At 36.0% G+C, this 21,627-nt stretch overlaps 1 long non-coding RNA gene and 1 pseudogene across 1 annotated transcript in view; both read left to right on the top strand.

Annotated features, from left to right (window-relative positions):
• The window catches only part of LOC116813335 (uncharacterized), a 66,737-nt gene extending 53,524 nt beyond the window's left edge, over positions 1 to 13,213 (top strand). Inside the window, exons 3-4 of the long non-coding RNA XR_004370948.1 lie at positions 7,636 to 7,764; positions 12,068 to 13,213. This is a non-coding gene — a long non-coding RNA (uncharacterized LOC116813335). The remainder of the gene's footprint in view (positions 1 to 7,635; positions 7,765 to 12,067) is intronic.
• A 6,933-nt stretch (positions 13,214 to 20,146) lies between these two features.
• On the top strand, positions 20,147 to 20,894 carry LOC116813820 (large ribosomal subunit protein bL9m-like; annotated as a pseudogene).
• The last annotated feature ends 733 nt before the right edge of the window (positions 20,895 to 21,627 follow it).

The following is a 21,627-nucleotide window of genomic DNA, read 5'->3' as shown; positions in this document are numbered from 1 at the left end:
TAACAAAAATGGTGCTTTACTGGAATATTTCCTCTTCTAGAATACGCCGTTACGTTTAATTTCCCTTGAGATTTATCAGAAACCAGGGAAGAGTTAAAATTCTTGTTTAATGTGATAAATATGGTTATTTTAATAATTGAATAATTTCTGCTGGATTTTATCCAACACTTTCAGGAAGAATTAACTAGGGAATGTTTTGTTTTCTTTAATGTAAAAATCATATCTGTCTTATGAAAATGTTCTGTTTAATTCTGTATATTCTGTTCTTTTGAGAGCAGATTTCCAGGTACAACACTTCATTGTTATTAATAAATGGGCCATACATAAATTATGCATTAAGAAAAAATAACAGACAAAAGCACTGGCATCTCTTTTGCTAGTTAGAGGAAATAGTTTTAGTGTCTGACACAGAAGACAAGACAGTCAGTGTAATTTCATAGAATTACAAGCAGCCAAATTCACACCCCAACTTATCTTTCAAACTCTTTTTTTTCTGTTCTCCACATAGAAAAATCACACAGAATGAGAAATAACCATGCAGTGACAATCATTTTGCTTTGGAGAAAAATCCTCATTCACTAACCTCTTCTGAAGACTTTTTTTTCACAGTCTTGGGTTTTCAGTCATTGAACTTCTCTGGTGACCTGGGGACAAACCCAAAATACTGAAAACTGCAAAAGTTGATGTCTCAGTCCATTTGGGCTGCTATAACAAAATACCACAGAATGGGTAATTTATAAAATACAAAATTTTATTTCTCAGAGTTCTAGAGGCTGGGAAGTTCAAGATTAATGCACTGGCAGGTTCATTGTCTGGTGAGGGGCCAGACTCTACTTCCTAGATGAAGTCTTGAATGCTGTGTGTGTCCTTTGAAGGGGGAAAACACTTGTCTTCACATGACAGAAGGCAAAAGGACAAACGGGAAGAACTCCTGACAAGACCATTTAAAAGGGCCCTGACTTAATGACTTAATCATGACTTAATCACCTTCTGAAGGTCCCACCCCTTAATACTGTTTGCTACATTGGCGGTTAAGTTACAACACCTGAATTTTGGACGGAACACATTCAACCACAACAGCAAGAACTAAAAAACTTCAATGAAAGTGAGCATCTTTGAATGCTGACAACACATAACATGGATGTTATAAAGCATGGCAAATATTGATGTGTTTCATGAATATGTGGATCTCTTTTAAGGGAAATGGCACAATGAGATGGATGAAATATAGATCTACTGATACATTTATATTTACTTTTAACTTCAAGGAGTAAAAGGGGGTTATCAAAGAAGTTGAGGAGAGAAAATCAAATAGCTGCATTCTCGGGTGGTGAAAATTGCAACAACTCCTTTTTAGTATGTATCACAATCTTAAATTGTCTTTCCTCCTCTGGTTTCCTTCTTTGTTTTTTCTGCCCCATTAGAATGTCAGATCCAAGATTACAGGGAATTTGTATGTTTTGTCTATCACCTAACCCATTTCCTAAAGTTGTATAAGGACATTGTGGGTGCTTAATAAAAATTGCTCAACAAATGAATGATGAGTAGATTTGGATGTTTTCTGAAACATCTGTCCAAGATGAAATTAATTATGACATTAATTTTGGTGTCATCATTCATGTCTTCTTTTTTTTCCCAATTAAACCATGGTTTTTTTTTATCTTATAAGTTCTGTTTTGATTGTTTAGATGCCCAAATAAGATATAATAAAAAAAATCAGAAGTTTAGATTCCGTGTTCTTTTTTTTTAAATAAAATAATGTTAATTTTTAAAAATGGTGAATTTCCAGACAACTTAAAATACAGATAGGTCTATTTGATGGGAGGAAGAGAGACTAGAGAGATTCTTAGTTGTTTCCAAGTTAATAGTGGTATGATCTTGAATGAGTTGACATTAGAAGTATCTTCATTTATTTCTCTTTTTTTCCCTATGTGATAAATATAAATTCTAAACACTTTTGCCTACATTTGTTAACTGATCATAATTTCATTACATTGTCAGATGATTGAATTCATAGTTATTTCTGTAACTATGAGGTATCGTTGATAGTGGTGAAGAACATTTAGCTTCCTTTATCTCTTGTGAGGATGTTTTAATTTTTAATTGCCTATCCTTGTCTTTCACAATAGTGCCTAAATGTGATATATAACATTTTAATAAGACCAATATATACAATTCCAAACACATTTTATTTCAAATATAAACACCTAATATGGTAATACAATGATTTTATTTCAACATACATTATTTTGAAAATATTTTTAAAGTTTCTGATTTTGCTATTGTAATTGCAAATGCAAATATGAAATATTAATACACACTGGAGAATAAAAAATGCCATAATATTTCTAATATTTAAAGGATAATTATAATTTTCATATTTAAAAACCATGCTATTTAGTTGAATTTGCTTGCTAATGGAATCACAAATGCTATAAGCTTTGTTTGCAGGTTTCTAACTTCGTGGCAAATGTATAGAAAACGAGGGCTTATAAAGCTTGGCAAACATTTATGTTGATCACTCGTATTGACTTGTCTTCCTTCTGGATCATGAGAAAGTAAAGGTAACCCTAACTAAAAGTACAAAGAGAAAAAATGGAACTAGTAAACTCTACAGACATTAACTTCCTCCGAATTTCAGCATACAATTTGCCCATACAGGTTCCATTAAAGTTAATGGGAGTCGTGTGACTAATTCTCTCTGTAGGGTACTAAAAATGTACCCTGCAGTATTAAAAAGTCTGAACCTAATTTTTACTTTCTCTTAACCTTGATTATGTTACACTAAAGATAGGTACTTCCATTATCACATATATATAGAGTAAATTTTATGTAAAGGTCTGAAAATAATCTATTTGGGGAAGAGACTGCATTTATATGGATCAGAGTAGAATTTTAATTAGTGTTGCAAATATCAGTACTGCTTTCATTATAATGATAAAACAAGCATGAGTATCTGTAATTTACCCTCTAGCTATACAAACGAGAACCTAAACCTCAATGAATTCAATAAATGAAACATTTTCAGGACACTTACTTAAAATCAGGTCTACTTTTTAATCAGTCATGTTTTAAGTGAATGCTTATTAATAGATCATTAATAAAACATGCTTATGAAATGAGATTTCAAGAAAGAGGTGACATGAATGAAATACAAAGAAAGTAAAAAACCTGATGGAATATTTAATTTTGCTTTAAACAGTTCACTTTATAGTGAGTTACATTAGAAGTATTATTTCAAGCTAAAAAATGAATTCAAAATCTTTTTTTTAGTTCTATATGAAGATAAAACACTACAGATGATGTTGCCTGTGAATTCATGACCCTTTTATACTGCCCAAGTTCCCTCTGCTTTTGACATTCAAACTGAAATATTAATCTCATTTTTTCCTTTAAATAATTTCTGCCTGGCTTCTATCACTACCTGGGGGGATGAAGTTATAAGATTTTATTCTTAAAGAATGCAAAGAGAAAAGAACAACTATATACATGAATAAATACTCCACCATTCATTTTTCACTGAAATCAGCAGCTATGCTGCAAAAAAGGGACATGCACAAAATATTTCCTAAGCACAAAGAACACTGGGATAAGGCAGGCGATATTGCAGAACAATAAATAAAGCAGAACACTCTCCAAGGGTCTGGGGTTTGGTTTGAATAGCATTCCAGAAAGGCAGAATTCCTGCCCAACACCAACATAAACGGCAATTAAAACTGAACTTTATATGTTACACATATATCTTCCTCTCTGGATTTCTAAGAGTCTCTATGTCTAAATTACAATAGAATCCTTTGAATGTGGGTGGGGCTGGAAAGAAAAGTTACTATTACTAACAAGTCACAGTTTTCAATGTATTGAACCTTATGTCAGACTCCTAGCTATTGAACTTCAGATTCTTAGAGTACTTCCAGCTCATGATCCTATTACTTAGAATTTACTTTGAAGCTTGTAACATTTTGGGTTTGTGCTGCCACTTGCCTTCCTGATCTGTAGGCTCTCTGCTGAATGCTGTAAGCATGCAACTACAACGGGCTTTATGGACCCATTGGACCCAGCTTTCTGACTGATTTGTGGCATCGACCTCGAAGCAGCAGAGGAAGAAGATGCTTTAGCTCTTGTTACTTGTAAGTTACACTTACATGAAAACGAAACCTTAAGTGGGTCTTCTAAGAAATATGTCTGGTAGTCTGGGCTATGCCGATAACTAGCCAAGCCACATAGCTCTCACAGGTTTAGCACAATTCCATTCTGAATTGTTCTGATTCTTGAGCTGACTCTATAGGGCACTCTCCATCCCTTTTAAAGACATAAGATATACCTTGGATTACAAATAATTTTCCTATACAAATATCTGTCCTTTTTTTTCTTGAATCTTGAAATTAATGAAAATTGTATTTAGGATTTTGCAATGTCTTTTGAGATAACTAGAAGCACTGCGGGATGCTAGAATTATTTGTCACTACTCAAAAAAACAACAGTTATTGATGTGTTTTGTGGCTTTCTAAGAAGAACAATATGATGAGTTGAAAAGAATGCAGCTCAAACTGAATTAAGTACAATGTACCAAGAATATGCAGTGACACAAGATGACATACCTGCATAGTGTGTGTTGGTGTTTAACAAAAGGACCAAGCCCTTCACACTAAGAGAGTGCCTCTACTGCGGATTTAGGTCTGATACTCTTCTCCCATCACTTGAATTCTGTGACTCCACTGCTAGTCCTCATTTTGATGTGCTTCCATGGGGGCCTCCTTTGCTCCGTGATTGTTTGGTCCTACTTTTGTATCAGGTTGCAAAAGTGTTCTTCTCTATCTCCCACCGCACTCAAATTATACTAAAATTATCTCTTTAGTTGTGTCTCTTTTCTTAAAATGTAAGTACCCTAAGGGTAGGTACCATGTTTCACTGTTTGGCACAACTGGTGCTCAAACTTTGCTTATTGAGTGGGATAGAAAGAACGGAACACACACTTCCAGAAAGTTCTCAGTCTTCCGATTTATAATTGCTGCACATTGAATTTTTAAATAGAGATCTAATTTGCATTACAAAGCCTCTGTCAAGGATATTTCTTTCATTTTAGCTATTTCTACCCAAATTTGCTATTTTACAATTTTGTATTGTGCTTAAAGGTAAGGTTCTTTTTGTGACCTCATTACACAAAAATGTGCTTTGCTAGAGCCTTCTGGAAAATATGTCCTACAAGATGCCTGATGCTGGTGGTCATTTCTGGATTCCCTCTACCCTTAGTGAATGTTCCAAGTATGTTACAGGAATGGAAGCCAGGACTCTGGCATAAAGAGCTGCCTTTACTGACTTCCCTATGCCAGGGACTGCTAGATCTGTGTTACCCTGCGTTATGTGATGATTCAGTTCACCCCAATTTGCCCCTTGGGAACTGCTGTGAAAATTTCTTTTGTACAGTAAATCATGACAGCATTTGGCCTTCATTTGGGGGTGAATGCATGGTTTATATATTGAAGCCATTTCTTTTTTTCCCTTCAGAAATACCATGTGGCGTCAATTTGTAAGCACAAATCAAATGGCAGTTTGGGATCCTCCAGACGATCAAGAATATTCTGTATTAAGTTTTTAAAGGTTATCACAGCAATGAAAACCTAACATTGAAAAAATTGAGACTCCTTGAATCCCCAAGAATATATCCTTATACCCACGGAGATACTCAACACTAGTTAAAGAAAATCTATTTTGAAACGTTTAAAAATGCTGGGGCATTATTGGTTCCGTTCTAGAATTAATATACTATTTAGAAATATGTACATTATATATATTTGTATATATATATATGCATTATATATTTTTTATCCCTAATTTTTTTTTTAGAAACAAGATCTCACTCTGTCTCCCAGACTAGAGTACAGTGGTGCAATCATGGCTCACTGCAGCCTCAAACTCCTGGGCTCAAGTGATCCTCCCACCTTGGCCTCTCAAGTAGCTGGGACTATAGGTGCTTGCCACCACAGCCAGTTAATTTGTTTATTTTTCAGTTTTTTTTAGACATGGGGGATTACACTATGTTTCCCAGTCTTGTCTTGAACTTCTGGGCTCAAGCGATCCTCCTTCCTCAGCCTCCTGAGTTGTTGGGATTACGGGTGTGAGCCACCACATCCAGCTATATCTTTATCTTTCTATATCTGCATCTATATCATCTATCTATATCTATAAATATCTATATCTATAGAGCTAAAATCTGTTTTTTCCACCTAGTCAGCAGAATTTTAGATTAGTTATCTTTAGCCACATGTGAGATTAGAATATAGAAAAAAAAATCAGAGACAATTTTGTAGCTTCAACTTTCAGATATGCCATATATGGACAAATACAGTAATTCTCTGAGTAACTGCTTGCTTCTCTGCCTTCAGCCACCCAAGGAACATCCAAGACTCAGCACTATGGGTTTCCAAATTTATCCATTCAGCCATACTTGTGGCTCTTGTGGTTGGTCTGTGGCCTGAAGCTTAACTTGCCCAGTAGTTCTATTTCCCAAAATAGGTTCAGGAAGTTTGTGACCATGTTTGGTTTGTTTCAAAGGGTTACTGAATATTTAATGAGGTTGTGAACATATACTAAGATTTGTATATGGTTCATCAAATAAAACATATCTTCAACCCTCTTTTCACTTCAGTGCGTGGTTTGGAGTGGGCTGTTTTACAGGCACATATGTTTATCATATGACTTTATTTGGGGACAAACACCACTCCTTACATTTGGGATACAGTTTCTGAGTAACTGAACACTCAGTTTCATCCCTCCCTATTCAAGAACAAATGTTAAGCCGGGTAGCTCTTTTCTCTTATTTCTGGCAGGTTTCTCTGAATGCTAAGGTGTCTTACTTCATCCAAATGTTCCCTTTATCACAGAAGGGTAAGAAAATAGCCTGTGCCCTGGAGATCTTTTTCACCCAGAAAGGCATTTAACTAGTGTCTTTCTGTGTGCTGGGGGGAGTAGGGAGCCTCTTATCAGTTACATGCATTTATGAGAACAATGTGTTCCACTGGTTTGTGCACCAGAAGAGGATCCTGAAAATCTTTATCTTCTGTTCCTCAGCCTTGCTGAGACATTAGGCAAATTATTTAGCTCTTAGGTCACTGACTTTTTTTGTTTTTCTATAAAGCATCTTATCCTAGCACAACAAAGGGGCATTATGACTAATACTGATAATAGCTATAAAATTTATTTTTCTTTTTCAAGTCTCTATCGTACCATATAGAGCAACAGAGGTGGTCTTTTACTAAATGAACCTTGGTGAGTAGCTAAATGACTCACACAATACCTTCCAGTTACTGTATAATGTAATAAACCACATTCTATAAATAAGCCAGATATAATAGATAAAATGTATTTCATTTGATGATTCAGATCCAATTCAATAAAGCAGAATATTCCATAGAGTTTAGTTTCTCTAATTGCAGGAGATAAAATTGATTTTCCTATATTTTCCCTCATGTTTCCCTCCTCCACTCACTGTTTGCTGTAGCTGCTGATTGTGAGAGAAAACTAGAAATAGAATTTGCTATGAAATTTAAAACTTCACAAACTTCATGGTGCTTCATTTGAAAAGCAATGTGGAGCTGACAGTTTGTATGAAATTCTGGTGTGGACTTTTTTTCTTAGAACTTTACAAGGAAAGGGAAATGTCTGAAATGGAGATTACACAATCCTGTCTTGAAGCAGAAGACTCAGCTAGAGCACATCTGGAAACACCCAGCATTCCTCAATATAATTCAAACGATATTTTAAAAGGTAGTATGGTCCTTTCTACTTCCCGTTGGTCTCGGTCAAGGATTTGGTCAGTGCAGCCAATGCATTGATGGGGAGGAACCCAGGATGTGGCTAGTGCTGCGGCTGTGTTGGTAACCTGAATGGGGCTGAGCAAATCAGGGAGTACACTGAAGATAATGACAGGTACCATTCTTGCAACATTTATATAAAGTTTTACACTATTTCAAAATGAAAAGTAAAATAAAATTTTTAAAAAGCTGACATGGTTGAGAATAACAGTTTTACCAGAAGAATACCTTATGTTGCATTTAGCCGATGTAGAACATTATACGTGTATATAATGTTATATATTTCTTTATGTTTTCTGGTGTGTACATACATTTATAGATATATTCTTATTGATCTAGTTTCTCTAAGATTCTGACATATTTCAGAACAAAGGAAGAAATCTTACCAGTCAGTTCAGTAAGATAATTGGAAAGGGAGACTTGAATATGTGAAAAATTTATTTTGATCGATAGAAGATGTTAATATTATTTTCCTTAGTTTTTGTCTTTCTGATTAAAAGCTTAATGCAACCTTGTATTTCTCTTTTAAATGATCAAAAGTAGAATTTGCAAACTTTTTAGAATATGTATTTTAGTTCAAATTCCCCCCACCCAAAATTAATTTCATCTACGTACGCAGAAAGTATAATTTATAGTAAAGTGTTAAATCTAACCTGATTTCCCTCCTTAAAATTAGGTTTAAAATAAATTAAGCAGTACCTAATGTGTTTCCTAACAAGGCTCAGGGTACACAATGTTCTTTGGTTGGCCACAAAACACAAGGTCCTTGAGCTGAGATGACAGATTCTTCAAACAGACATATCCTGTACAAGATGCCTTAAAAGTGAAGGCATTGCTGCCATCGGCTTGCAGGCTTTATTTTGAAAAGGAGAATTCTGAAGGAAGGATGTTTGTTTTCTGCTTTTTAAAAAAAATAAAATGATTTATAAAAAACCGCATGTTTTTCTTTTTTGCTAGATGTAAAATCTGAGCTGCAACACTGCACAAAACCTGTACTTGCCAGTAAGCAAAGATGCTACCACTCTGCACAACAGGTAAAACCCATATATATAGGGAAGTCAAAAGAGTCTTTAAGCTACAGTGTTTGAGAGCCTGTTTGTCTCTGGTGGAAAATTAAGAAAATGGTAAGAGCAGCATTAGCATGAGGTGTTCATTCCAAAATTGTCACTGCAGTGTGTGTGGCATTGTGTGCAAAAACAACTCTTCAAGCAAAAACGCCTCCAGCAAACTTCCTCCTTCCCTTCAAACCTCATCTTCAATTACAATGTGGTTCCTACAAAGTAAAGGGCTGTTGTCCTGTCTTCAGACCTGTGCTGCTTCTGCGCACTAGCCCTGTAGACCATCAAGGCCTAAAAATAGTTGCTGGATTCAATGAGACATGAAGCTGACAGAAATGGCATCAAGCTAATTGGCAACAAACTCTATGAAACCTACTCAGGAAATCATATTTTTAAGCTGAACACCAAGTAGATTCTTGTTTGAATGTGAGGCTAACTTATTTTTGTATTTATATTTCAAATAAAACAAAGGGATATTGTTAAAGAAGAACCTCTTTATTTCCCTTATTATATATTTATTTAATCCTTTTAAAAGATTTTGTTAACAAAATCTTTAGATTCAGTGATATTTATTTGAAAAGATTGTTATCCACACATTATGAATAAGAAACTGGGGCTTAAAGAGATGAAATGACATGTCCTTGGTCAAAACATAGACAACTTGATTCTAATCTATCAGGAAAGATGACGATATTTATAAGTAACCAGAACACAAGGCGCTAAGTTCAATACTCATGTTTTGAATAATACAAGAAGTAAAATCCTTTATTTAAAGAATCAAAGGGTTATCAGAAGAGAAGTTATTGGTGGATGGTCACAGAACTAATAGCCATAATTATACATGACCTGCTGGAAGATGGAAAAAACATAACAGAAATCTTACCATTTCCTCTGGTAGTTGGTTCATAAGAAAACTCTTAGGTCTTGATTGTTTACTTGAGAGTGTTGCTATTATTACTCAACTTATTTAAAAAAAATGGAAAAGTTATTTTTGGTGGCTGTTGTTGTCTGGAAGAAATAGACTATATTCAAAATAAAAATTGCCTGAACATGTCAACATGATTGCATAATTTTTCAAATGTTGATTCCTAATGCACAGATTGTAAGGATTCAGTTCACTGGATGAGATGTTGTTTTTAGAAATGATCTGCCTTCTCTGTTCATTCACATTCAATTCAAGAAGTAGGACATTATTCTGGAATCTTTTTTCTCATTATGGTCTTGATGTGAAATTCATTTCGTGGTTGCTGAGCATCTTGAAAATACAGTGGATGGTTGCAACTACATATTCCTCTCTGGTGATTTTACTACAATTGCACAAATAACAAATGATAAAATGTTTTAGATGGTATATTATTTATTTTACTTGTCTTAATGGTGAATTTACTTAGTGTTTTCAACAGGAATTCCATTTCAGAATATAAAATAGCATTCTAAAATTCTATAAAATGTAGATAATTTAGAAACATGAGTTATAAAATACATAAATATGGTTCAAACATATAATCAAAATAAAATATATGACTTTTATAATATCTTTCTGCTCTGGTTAATCTTTCTTCCCCCATTAATTACTGTAACATACCTTGAGGTAGGTAGAAATAAATTAACTATGTTTAAGCTGTAATGAATTTTTGGGCAGTGTCCAGTAGAAAATAATATTGAACACAAGACAGAACTGTGACTTCCAAATTTCCATTTGAAGGTCTTATATGCTGGGAGAAAACTATAATTTATTATCACAATAACATTTCTAAATCAAGTCAGTTTCAAAGAGAAGTTGATTTACTCTGATTTAGGCAGCATTTCCTCTAAATGCGGAAAAGGTTTTTAAAGTTACTTTACCTGGAAAGACATTTTTATTAGATGGCAACAATTTTACTCACACTTTCTATAGCTTTCTATATCCAAGTTGTGATTCTTCTTAAACAGAATCTAGAAGATATGCAGTACTAATGCTTTAGGATATCATCTCCATTTTTACTGATATAAGTACAACTCCAGAATAATTTATTTTAGGCCTTTCTAAGATGACTTTAGCTATAGAGTTTGGGGACAGGATGAATTAGACAGCTTAGATATGTCTGATCCTAAAAATGTAGGTTCTGAAATATATTGCACTAGTTTTCAAACAATTAAAATAATTAAGTACATGGTCTTAGATAGATAAATATATTTTCCAACTCATGGCAAACTAATTGCTCTGTATAAAGAAAATGTAACTAAATATTAGCAGTTACTTGATAATGCATTTACTTATAGTCCTGCAGGAAAGAAGATGCTGGCTGGCTGGCTGACAATACTAACTTGGAACACCCTGGTGTATCCAAATCCTCCTGGGAGTGTCTCTAGGGGCAGGTTGCAGAGCTTCAACCTTCTCCCTGGCCCGTGCAACAGAAGCAGATTTAAGGATGGCCCCAGACTGAGAGAGATGGAGACAGAGATAGAGATAAAGAGCAAGAGCCAGAGTGGGGAAGAGTGTGTGAGAACCTCCTTAGAAGACCAAATTAGCATTAAAAAATTACAACGATTTTCTGGGTAAAATGTAAAAGCAAGAATATAAATTTGAAAAACGGACCTTGAAAGATTGTAGAAAATTAGTACACAAGAACATCATGTAAAAAGGAATTAGAGGATTTTTGTTATCAGCAAACTCACTAAATTAACAATAAAATGAGGGAGTCCAATTGCTCACTTTATTTTTGCTGTTGTTAATGTAATACTAATAGGAACAGAGTGCCTAGAGAAAATAAGATGATATCCTGGGGAAAAACAGTTGGTGCATCATTTTCAGTCCTTGTCAGCATACATTTAGAGCACAGAGGATGTAAGGAGAGACCAGTAGCATAAGTGGGAGTTCTAGAATCAATATTCTGTTAGTTAAAAAAGGTGAGAATGTTTTGTCTAAAAAAGTGAAGGCTGAGAATGTAGTAACTCTCTTCAAATATACGAAAAATTGCTTCTAGAAAAGAGACTAAGCACATTCCCTGTAGCGCTTTAAGAAAGCAATCAGAACAACAGGCGAGGGTTGTAGAGAGGCATATTTTGCTACCATACAGGACAGTTCCCCCCGCGCCCCAATCACTATTGCTATTCATCAAGGCACTAGTTTGTCTTAAGGGAGAATATGAGTTTTGCATTACTAGAAATATTGAATATAACCTTTATAATTTTTCTTTTCTTTCTATTTTAAAATAGAGTCCATTTCTAAGAAGATGTGGTTCGAACATACAGAGCTACATAATATGAGTAAAATAGGACCTAACAGTAGTGTTCTCCAGGATTGCTCTGCCTTTCCTTTTCTGGATGTAACAACATTACTAAGAAAGGAAGAAAAAGCAAAAATCTGCTCTCAGGGAGATTCCAGCATGATGGAAAGCCCCAAATGGAAGTCTTTGCTTTGGTTACAGGACATAAGATTTAATAAATAAAAAGATGCTCATCTGGGACGCTGCACCAATTATCATGTATTAAATAAGGTTACCTATTTCACTCTCCATGTAGAAATGTCTATCATAAGCATGTGCCACAGAAGGTCTCACAAGTATCATTATTGGCTGTGTTGAATTTTGTTTTTAGTTCTGTTTTATAAGGTCTGTAGTCTTACTTTCAGTGAGGAAGTGTTTTCTCAGGTTCTCAAGAAAGTAACAAAATGCCAGCATTGTCAAGGTCACCATTGTCACTGAACTATCTTACTGTCTGATTATTCCATCTTCCTCTGCATCATATTAGCCTGATGACTACGTTCTAATTATTTAAAGCGTTATGTAAATCAAAGCAGTAAATGTAATTTCTAGTCTTACTAGATATCATGTACATTAGGTCGAATAACTCTGGAAATGTCGTCATAATCATGTCATGCCTAATGATGACCTACTCAGCCCCTGCCAACATCATTCAATTACTCATTTCAGCATTGATTTTTCTCATGCCTCTCTTCATGGCATTTAAACAGCCCTCACATCTCCCGTTTTACTGAGGTGTAATGTTGTATAATGACAGAGATGCTTTGCTCCCCAGATTCATAATGTTACACTGTTTCAAATCCTTGTGGAGACAAATTGGGGAATCAATATATAAATAATGACACACTTATTTTTAATTAAAATCACCGCTTTCACAGAAATGGTATATTAAAATTATTTTTGCTAAAACAATTTTAAATGCCTATGTACAATAAAAAGGCCGCCAATCCTTGGGATCAAGAATATAATTTGCCCCAAATAACTTTTCTATGAAAGTAGAATTCTTAATGGAAAATAGATTAATGCATATAATTTCAAGATCTAACCTTAAAAATGGAAATAATTGTCTATTTTTAAAAATAAATCATATTTGCATACACTGTGTTTATGAGAGTTGTTTTGGAATGAAAATTCTTTGCGTTTGAGATCAAATTCTTTTATTCACAAGAATTACAATATCTTTTTCAGCTAAATGTTATGTTATACTCTTCCAAAATCTATTTTCCCTGCACTCAAGTAGAGGTAAATATTCTTTTTTTTTCTGGAAATTGATAGTCCAATTTTCTCCTGCCTCTCTTTGGCACACCCTCATTTTGCATGAGATATGCTCCTTAATAAAATTTCTACTCAATATTACAGAAACTTCCAGAAATGGCATCTAAAATATTACACTGGCCAGTTTAACTTCACCTTCACTAATTGTAATACATTATACAAAGAGCACTGTGGAAAAAGGTGGAACATTTAACTAACTGGATTTGGTTTCACAAACAGTAATAATACTTTAAAAAACATTATTAGAACATTTATTTCATTTCCTTTGCAATATATTTTTCTTCCTTTTAAACTAAGCTTTCTAAATTCTCATTTTTAATGTCTCAGTTGAAAGAGCTTTCACAAGCCTTTAAAAGACATTATGATTTGAATTATTCTTGCCCAGAAAATTACTTCTGATGTTTAACTTACATTCTCCTTTATTCAATTGTAGCTTCAAACTATCTTAGAAAATTAATTTTCCTTACAATTTTCCCCTTAAATCATTGTAGGTAATCTCAATATTTTATCTTTCCAAGCACACATAGTACTATTTAAATTTCCAGAAAATCTGAAGATAACTAAGATTTCCTTTAACTTTTCATGTTTGATGAAATGATGCACATATTATCATTTAAGTGTCGAACCCTAATCTCATAAAAAAGTAAGAATATCCTATAGGAACTTTAAATTGTTGTACATTTTTCCTGTTTATGTAATATTTTCATTTGGTTTCTAAAACTCATTTCAAACACACTCCCATCAACACACTCCAATCAAAAACTCGTTTCAAACACACTCAATCAACAAAATGGAGCTGTTGCTTTTCTTCTCTAAGCTTGATGCCAAGATTCTAACCTGGACATTTTCCTTCAAGTTTCCTTTTTCCTCAGCCACATCACACATTTAATCTAACATTAATTCTGATGTTTGTAACTCCAAAATGTAATCTGAATTCATCCACATATTTTTATCTCTACTGCCACCAACTTTGTGCAGGCCACCATTATTTCTTGCCTGAGCTTTCATAATTGTCTTTTATCAGGTCTCTCTGCTTCCATTCTCAAACCCTTTCTAGTTTATTTTTCACAAAGCAGCCAGAATGATCTTTTAAACACGTAAGTCACATCATGTCACTACCCACATTAAATCTTCCTAAGATTTTCCCATTCTACCCAGAATGCAATGTAAATTGCTAAGTTTAGTAGCCCATGCCTGTCTTTCCAACCTGATGTGATATCACACCCTCATTCTCCCTGGCCATCCCCAACAACATTACCCAGTACTAGGCTCCAGCCACAATGCTTTCCTCTCATCTGTGAGCAAGCTAAACCCTTTTGACATCAGGATCTTTTAACTTTCTGTTCCTTATGCCTAATTCTCTTCTCCACATTCTTTGCATGGCTGCCCCTTTTCCCTTCTCTGAGTCTCAGCTTAAACGAAACTTATTCAGAGAGTCTTGCCCTAACCACCATAACAAAAGTTGGACTCTCCCTTAATATATCATCTATATTTTATTATAGCACCTCTCACAATCTATAATTGCTTGCATAATCTAATAATTTCTTATTTTTTTCTTGCTTCTGGCAGAATATAAGCTCCAGCGCAGTAAACAGCCATTTCTCCAGAGAACCCAGATTCCTTTTAGTGGGAAATGGTATTTAGAAACCAAGTTCTGGATGTCAGTTGTGCACATGGCTAGGGAAGTGCCATTACTTCTAAACCCTCTCAGTGAATAAGGCAGAGTATACCCATATACAGCCATTTACATTTCACATACATCTCTCTATCATTATTAAACACCATGGCCTGTACTCTTTCCAAAATGTCAAAGTGGCATGTGACAAATAAAGTCTGGGGAAATGTTCCAGATCAGAGGAGATCCAAAAGAGGAAAAGGAGATTAAAAGGTAAGGTGTCATCCTGGAATGAATTCTGGATTGGTAAAAACTTAATCATAGGTCGGGCATGGTGGCTCATGCCTGTAATCCCAGCACTTTGGGAGGCTGAGGTGGGCGGATCACGAGGTCAGGAGATCGAGACCATCCTGGCTAACACGGTGAAACCCCGTCTCTACTAAAAAAATACAAAAAATTAGCCGGGCATGGTGGCGGGCGCCTGTGGTCCCAGCTACTTGGGAGGCTGAGGCAGGAGAATGGCGTGAACCTGGGAGGTGGAGCTTGCACTGAGCCAAGATTGTGCCATTGCACTCTAGCCTGGGAGACAGAGCAAGACTCCATCTCAAAAAAAAAAAAGTAATCATATATTGTATACTTTTGGCACAATTGACACACTTTGAATATGGACTATGGATTCAGTAATAATATTGTATATATGTTAAAGGTCTTGATTGTTATAACTGTGCTGTGATCGTGCATGAGAATGCTCTTGTTCTCAGGAAATATACATTGAAGTATTAGAGATAAAATGTCACCGGCCGGGCACGGTGGCTCACGCCTGTAATCCCAGCACTTTGGGAGGCCGAGGTGGGCAGATCATGAGGTCAGGAGATCAAGACCATCCTGGCCAACATGGTGAAACCCCCTCTCTACTAAAAATACAAAAAAATTAGCTGGGCATGGCAGCACGCATCTGTAGTCCCAGCTACTCAGGAGGCTGAGGCAGGAGAATTGCTTGAATCCAGAAGGTGGAGGCTACAGTGAGCCAAGATGGTGCCACTGTACTCCAGCCTGGCAACAGAGAGAGGCTCCATCTAAAAAAAACAGAAAAAAAAATCACTACATCTGCAACTTGCTCTCAATGGTTTACAAAGAAGCGCACACCCACCCTTCATCTATTGAGGGAAAGAGAATAACTTACTAGCAAATATGGGCAGTTATAAATAATTGAATAAAAAAAATGGCATACCAGAACTCTTTGTTGTATAACTTTTTCAATAGGTTTATACAGACATACAAATTTACAAATTTTTTTCAAAATCTGCAATATGGTGTCTATTAGCATTGCTTTGAATGATTAAGGATTGAAATAACATCTTTTTTTCTTTACCAAAGAAAAAGTAAATTAAATGGCTTGAAGTAAACAGCAGTATGTAAAATGTGCAAAAACAGAATTTTTCACAAAGGACAAATAAAAACAAGATTTATTAATTTTTTCCTTAAATAAATGGATTTTATGATCGCAACCATATTAGTCGTCAGTAGCAAATCCACACAGAATATTATTGCTTAGTTTTTTTATTCCTTTACAAAGAGAAAATCTTCTAAACAGCTTAAACTTGCCTAAAGCAATTTCAAGATGACCCAACTCTCCCCAAGTGACTTCTCAAATTCTTAAGCTATTATCTTTCTTGTTCAAACCCTTTTTCTAAACTTTTCCCCAATTACTCCAACCATATAATTGCAAAGCTAAGATTCCTATAGACTATCTTTATCAAAGGATCAGGATAGGGAATGATAAACCTCTTAACAAAAACTTAATTCTGATTCTTTTCCCAGATTAAGGTATCTTAGCAACCTGTGAAGCATTTTATCTGCTGATTCTATCATTTTGAGCACTTTGTTGAACCCTTGAACTGACCTTATATCTGTGTGTGTCCCCGCTTGTTGGCTTTGTTGGTCCAGGATATATAAAATGAGATTGACAAACATAAAGCAATGTGACCACACATGTCTAAATGTATTTAGCCTTTAACATCACAATTGGTTGTTTATTAACTTATGAACCAGAATCTTTATTTCTGTTCTTTGTCTCCTGCGAATTACAGGTTTCGCTCTGCTACATGGGTGGCAGAGATGGGGAATAAGAGCTTGCTTTTAGCTAATACAAGGATTTGAAATGAAAGAAGGGTCAAAGCCAAATTCAGACAGAGTTGCTGTAGCTGAGGAAGACTGAACACTGAAGCACACGTTGCAGTCCAACTCTCATGAGAATGTTCCCAGTCACACTACTCCAAGATGGATGCCTACTTATAAGAGAGCATTCAGCTTTAAACAAATTCAACTATTTTGTGTTTCAGTCCTGTGAACACAGCTAGTATTATATGATATAATCAAAGAATCACTGTCAATGGTATTGAGAAATTGTTGTTTACCATTTAGAACACTTTCTTCATCTTGCCTTCTACTTACGGGCCACTGCATCTCAGTGTCAATCTCTGAATGTCACTCATTTTCCTGACTGTATGAGGTAAATGTTGCAGATTCAACTTTTTATCTTTTTTTTTCTCCATCACTTCTCATTCACTAGGTGACATGTACTCTCAAGGCTTTAAATTACATTTATTCTCTAGAAACTCTACATTTTTTTTCTGTAGTGCAGACCTCTCCAGAACTGGACTTCAGAATCCTAGGCAGAGACTTTCTCATAATCTCCAGGTGGATATATGTACTAGGCATCTAAATCTTAATACGTCCAAAACAAACTCCTGATTTTTAACTTCTAAAATCTGTGATTCTTTCCACACACTCCCAACTTTAGTAAAAGGCTACTCCATTCTTCCTGCTTTTCAGTACAAAATAATTCTTGACTGTTCTTTTCCTCGTATACCCCACATAAAATATCATCAGCGAATCCTAAGGCTCTACTTTCAAAATATCCAAAAAACAGATCACTTGTCACCACCTTTATCATTAGGACTCTAGTCTAAATCACATTACATCTCATCTGGGTTATTGCAATAGCTATTCATTGATCTCTCTTATTTCACCCTGTACCTTCCAGTCCACATTGCCTACAGCAACTATGGCGATCCCTTTAAAATACAGGTCAGATCATGTTATTCCTCTGCTGAGGCCCCTTTAACATAGTAAATCCATACTTATGTCTTCAAAGCCCCTGCATGCCATGGTCCCCCATCTCTCTGGTCTATTTTCCAGCACAACTACAGCTCTGCCATCATTCTACCCTAGTCTCACGGACCTTTTTTCTGTTACTTAAGCAAGCCAAACATACGTCCTTTACCATCTTTGAACTTGCTAAGCCCACTGCCTGGGCTGCAGTTTTCTCAGATTACTTAGATTCCTAAGGTCTCTGCACAGATGTCAGTTTATATAAGAGTAGATTCTTCCAACCATTCTTATCTAAGAGAGCACCAGCACCATCACTGATGTCCCCACATTTTCCGTTTCCAATTTGATTTTCTCATTACTTGCATAATCACTTGACACATTTTTTATTAATTTGTTTGTTTATTGTCCTTTTCCAGTAAAATATCCATGAAAGCACGGGCAGACCTTTGCTGCTTTCCTCTCTGCCAAGGACAGTGTCAGGTGTATGTAGATGCTCAATAAATATTTGTTGAAAGAATCAATTGCATTTTTTTCTGTGTGAAAGAAGTTTTTTATTATACCATGGGTATTTAAAATAAAGACTCATGATTATTGAGGCAAGGATATAAAATACTTTTTATTTTTGTGAACTTCTTTAAGGTCAGCTATAAAAGAGAGATGATGATATCTTTATAGTCTGCTACTAAGAGTTGACATAAACTAAATCAGGTTACATCTAGGACGCATTTGAATTCTACCTAATGTTACAACTATGCAGTCTTTAGATGACCATCTTGCGCATGGGAATGCCTTTGTGATTTGCTAAATTCTAGAAGCTTTATTTTGCCTACTTTTTTTGGTCAGTAAAAATACGGGTTAGCATCAATTTGAAAAATTCCTTATTAGAAAACATCACTATTTGCATTGTCCTGTTAGGATGAAAATCTTGAAAGCATGTTAGAATTCATGAATGCTGAAACCCTGGGAAGAATACCTAATTTACCGGATCATGAAATCCACACAATGGCTCACACCTGTAATCCCAGCACTTTGGGAGGCTGAGAAGGGTGGATCACCTGAGGCCAGGAGTTTGAGACCAGCATGGCCAACATGGTGAAACCCCGTCTCTACTAAAAATACAAAAATTATCTGGGCATGATTGCACATGCCTCTAATCCCAGCTACTTGGGAGGCTGAGGCAGAACTGCTGGAACCCAGGAGGCGGGGGATGCAGGGAGCCAAGATTGTGCTATTGCACTTCAATCTGGGCAACAGAGTGAGACTCCCTCTCAAAAAAAAAAAAAGAAAAAAGAAAAATATTAATGGGCTAGAGGCTAGAACATGGGCCAAGATAACATGCTGCACAACAGAAAAATCTACGCTTTGACATCATTGCGAATTATTTTACATATATTATTTTATTTAAGCCTTAAAAAACTAAACAACTAGACATTATCCAACTGTTACACAAGTATTGAAACTGAGTCTCAGAGAAGTTAAGTAACTTTCTTAAAAATACAGAGTTAAAATGATGTAGACTATATGCATATGGAAATCTCTAACTTTGAAGTTCATGTCATTTCCATTATTCATTTAAGACCATCTTCTAGAACGTAAAGAAAAAAAGACAGATTCAAAATAGGAGTTAAGTAGCAACATAGATTAAAATGCACATTGTCCTTAAGCCATTTAATAACTGTTGTCAAAGAATGACTAAAATATAGTTCATGTTACTGGAATGATGTGTCCATTCAGATGGAGGTGATAATCTGGATCTATACTGTGTTGGTCAGAGCGTTCCTGGAATTATGTTTGGGTATGGCTGTCATACTTTAAAGGTTACAGACAAACGGGAAATTCTTCCAGGGAAAGCAGCCAGGATGACTAAAGTTCCCAGAGAACGTCCTAAGAGAAATGGTTGCTGACTTTGGGGATGTTTAACCCGGGATGGGAGAAGGGAAGAGTCAGAAAGGCTGACAGTCATCTAGGCCAGAAATCTCAGTCATTCACTATGGCTCCAAAGGAATAAACTATGACTATGGGACTGTCATGGCCCTGGGCACTGTGGAACGCTGGGTGGATGGAAGGTGCCGCTGGCCGGGGAGGGCCAGAAGCTGCGCCTGCACCAGCGACACTACATCCACAAGCTGGTGGAGGACACGAAGCACTGGCTCAAAGAAAACCTGGAGATCATCTTCACACAGTCTGTGGAGACACTTGGAGTCCGGGGTGACCTGGTCTCAGTAAAGAAATCTGTGGATCAGAATCAACTCCTTCCTCAGAGACTGGCTGCATATGCATCATCTGAAAACAAGAAGCTGTTTGAAGAGGAGAAATTGCTGAGACCAGGAGGAAAGTTAGAGAAGATCCAGATCAAGGCAGGTGAGGCAACAGTGACATTTCTGAAAAGCTGTCACTTGGAGGTAGGGATGAAGAACAATGTCAAATGGGAGCTGAACCCTGAAACAGTTGCCCACCACTTCTTCAAGAATCTTGGTGTTGTGGTCACCCCCCATATATTAAAGTTACCAGAAGAGCCCCTCATTCAGTGGGGCAAGTACTGGTGTGAGGTGATGGTAAATGGGCTTGGTACTGTGAGGGTGCCTATGTCTCTGGTAAACTTTGAGAGGCCCAAAATCAAAAGATAGAAGTACTGGTTACCCAGCAAGCTGCCAAGGGCATGGCCCTCCCAGCCCCTAGAGGATCTAAACCTGTTCTCCTCCAAGGCAGCAAAGCAGAATCAGAGGAGCAGTGGCATCCAAACAGGCAAGCACCCTGCTCTCACTCCCAGCTCTGACAAAATATGGAATTTTAGAAAACATATGGAGACATCAGACTGCCCTGCATAGACATGTTGAATTCCTTATGTTTGCTATCTTCATCTTTAACTGTCATCCCTGGGGCAGCCTTGTTCCAGAAGTACCAGGCTGTGGATGTGATAAGCTGGATACAATAGACTGAAACTATCCAGATCCTGTTTAGTTTCTTTTTCCATTGGAGTTTACTGGGACAGACACAGGAGTTAGGCATTGTCTCCAGTATTTTCCTCATTCTCATCATCTAAACTGAACATTTGTATCTCAAGCAGACATAAAGAGATTGTGTTCCTAAAAAATAATAAATAAATAAACTATGACTATGGGTAAAAGCTAAGTTTCTTGGGTGAAATGCGCTGCTTCAGGAATTACTAAGTTCTCTGTCACTGGAAGAATTCAAGAGGGAAAAAACAAACAAACGATGGATCGCGTGGTTGGGAAGTTTTAGAGGAATTTCAGGATCAAAGGGGAGACTGACCTAGATAACCTTTGGGTCTCTTCTGACACTTGACTTTCATGCTTTAGAAAAGACTGCCAGTATGCATCTACCAGTTAGAGGGTTTAGAGTCAGCAATTAGGTAGCTATCTCATCCTGTTTGTAATGATAAACATATATTTAATTAAAATGTTGTCTGGATCTCAGTTGAGGCCTTCCTACACCCCAAGAGCAGGATAAGACAGACCTGAACCCAAAATTCTATGCTCTGAGAAAAT

The sequence above is a fragment of the Hylobates moloch genome, unplaced genomic scaffold (assembly GCF_009828535.3).
Source record: "Hylobates moloch isolate HMO894 unplaced genomic scaffold, HMol_V3 SCAFFOLD_9, whole genome shotgun sequence".
NCBI lineage: Eukaryota > Metazoa > Chordata > Mammalia > Primates > Hylobatidae > Hylobates > Hylobates moloch.
This window is presented reverse-complemented; position numbering and strand designations above follow the sequence as displayed.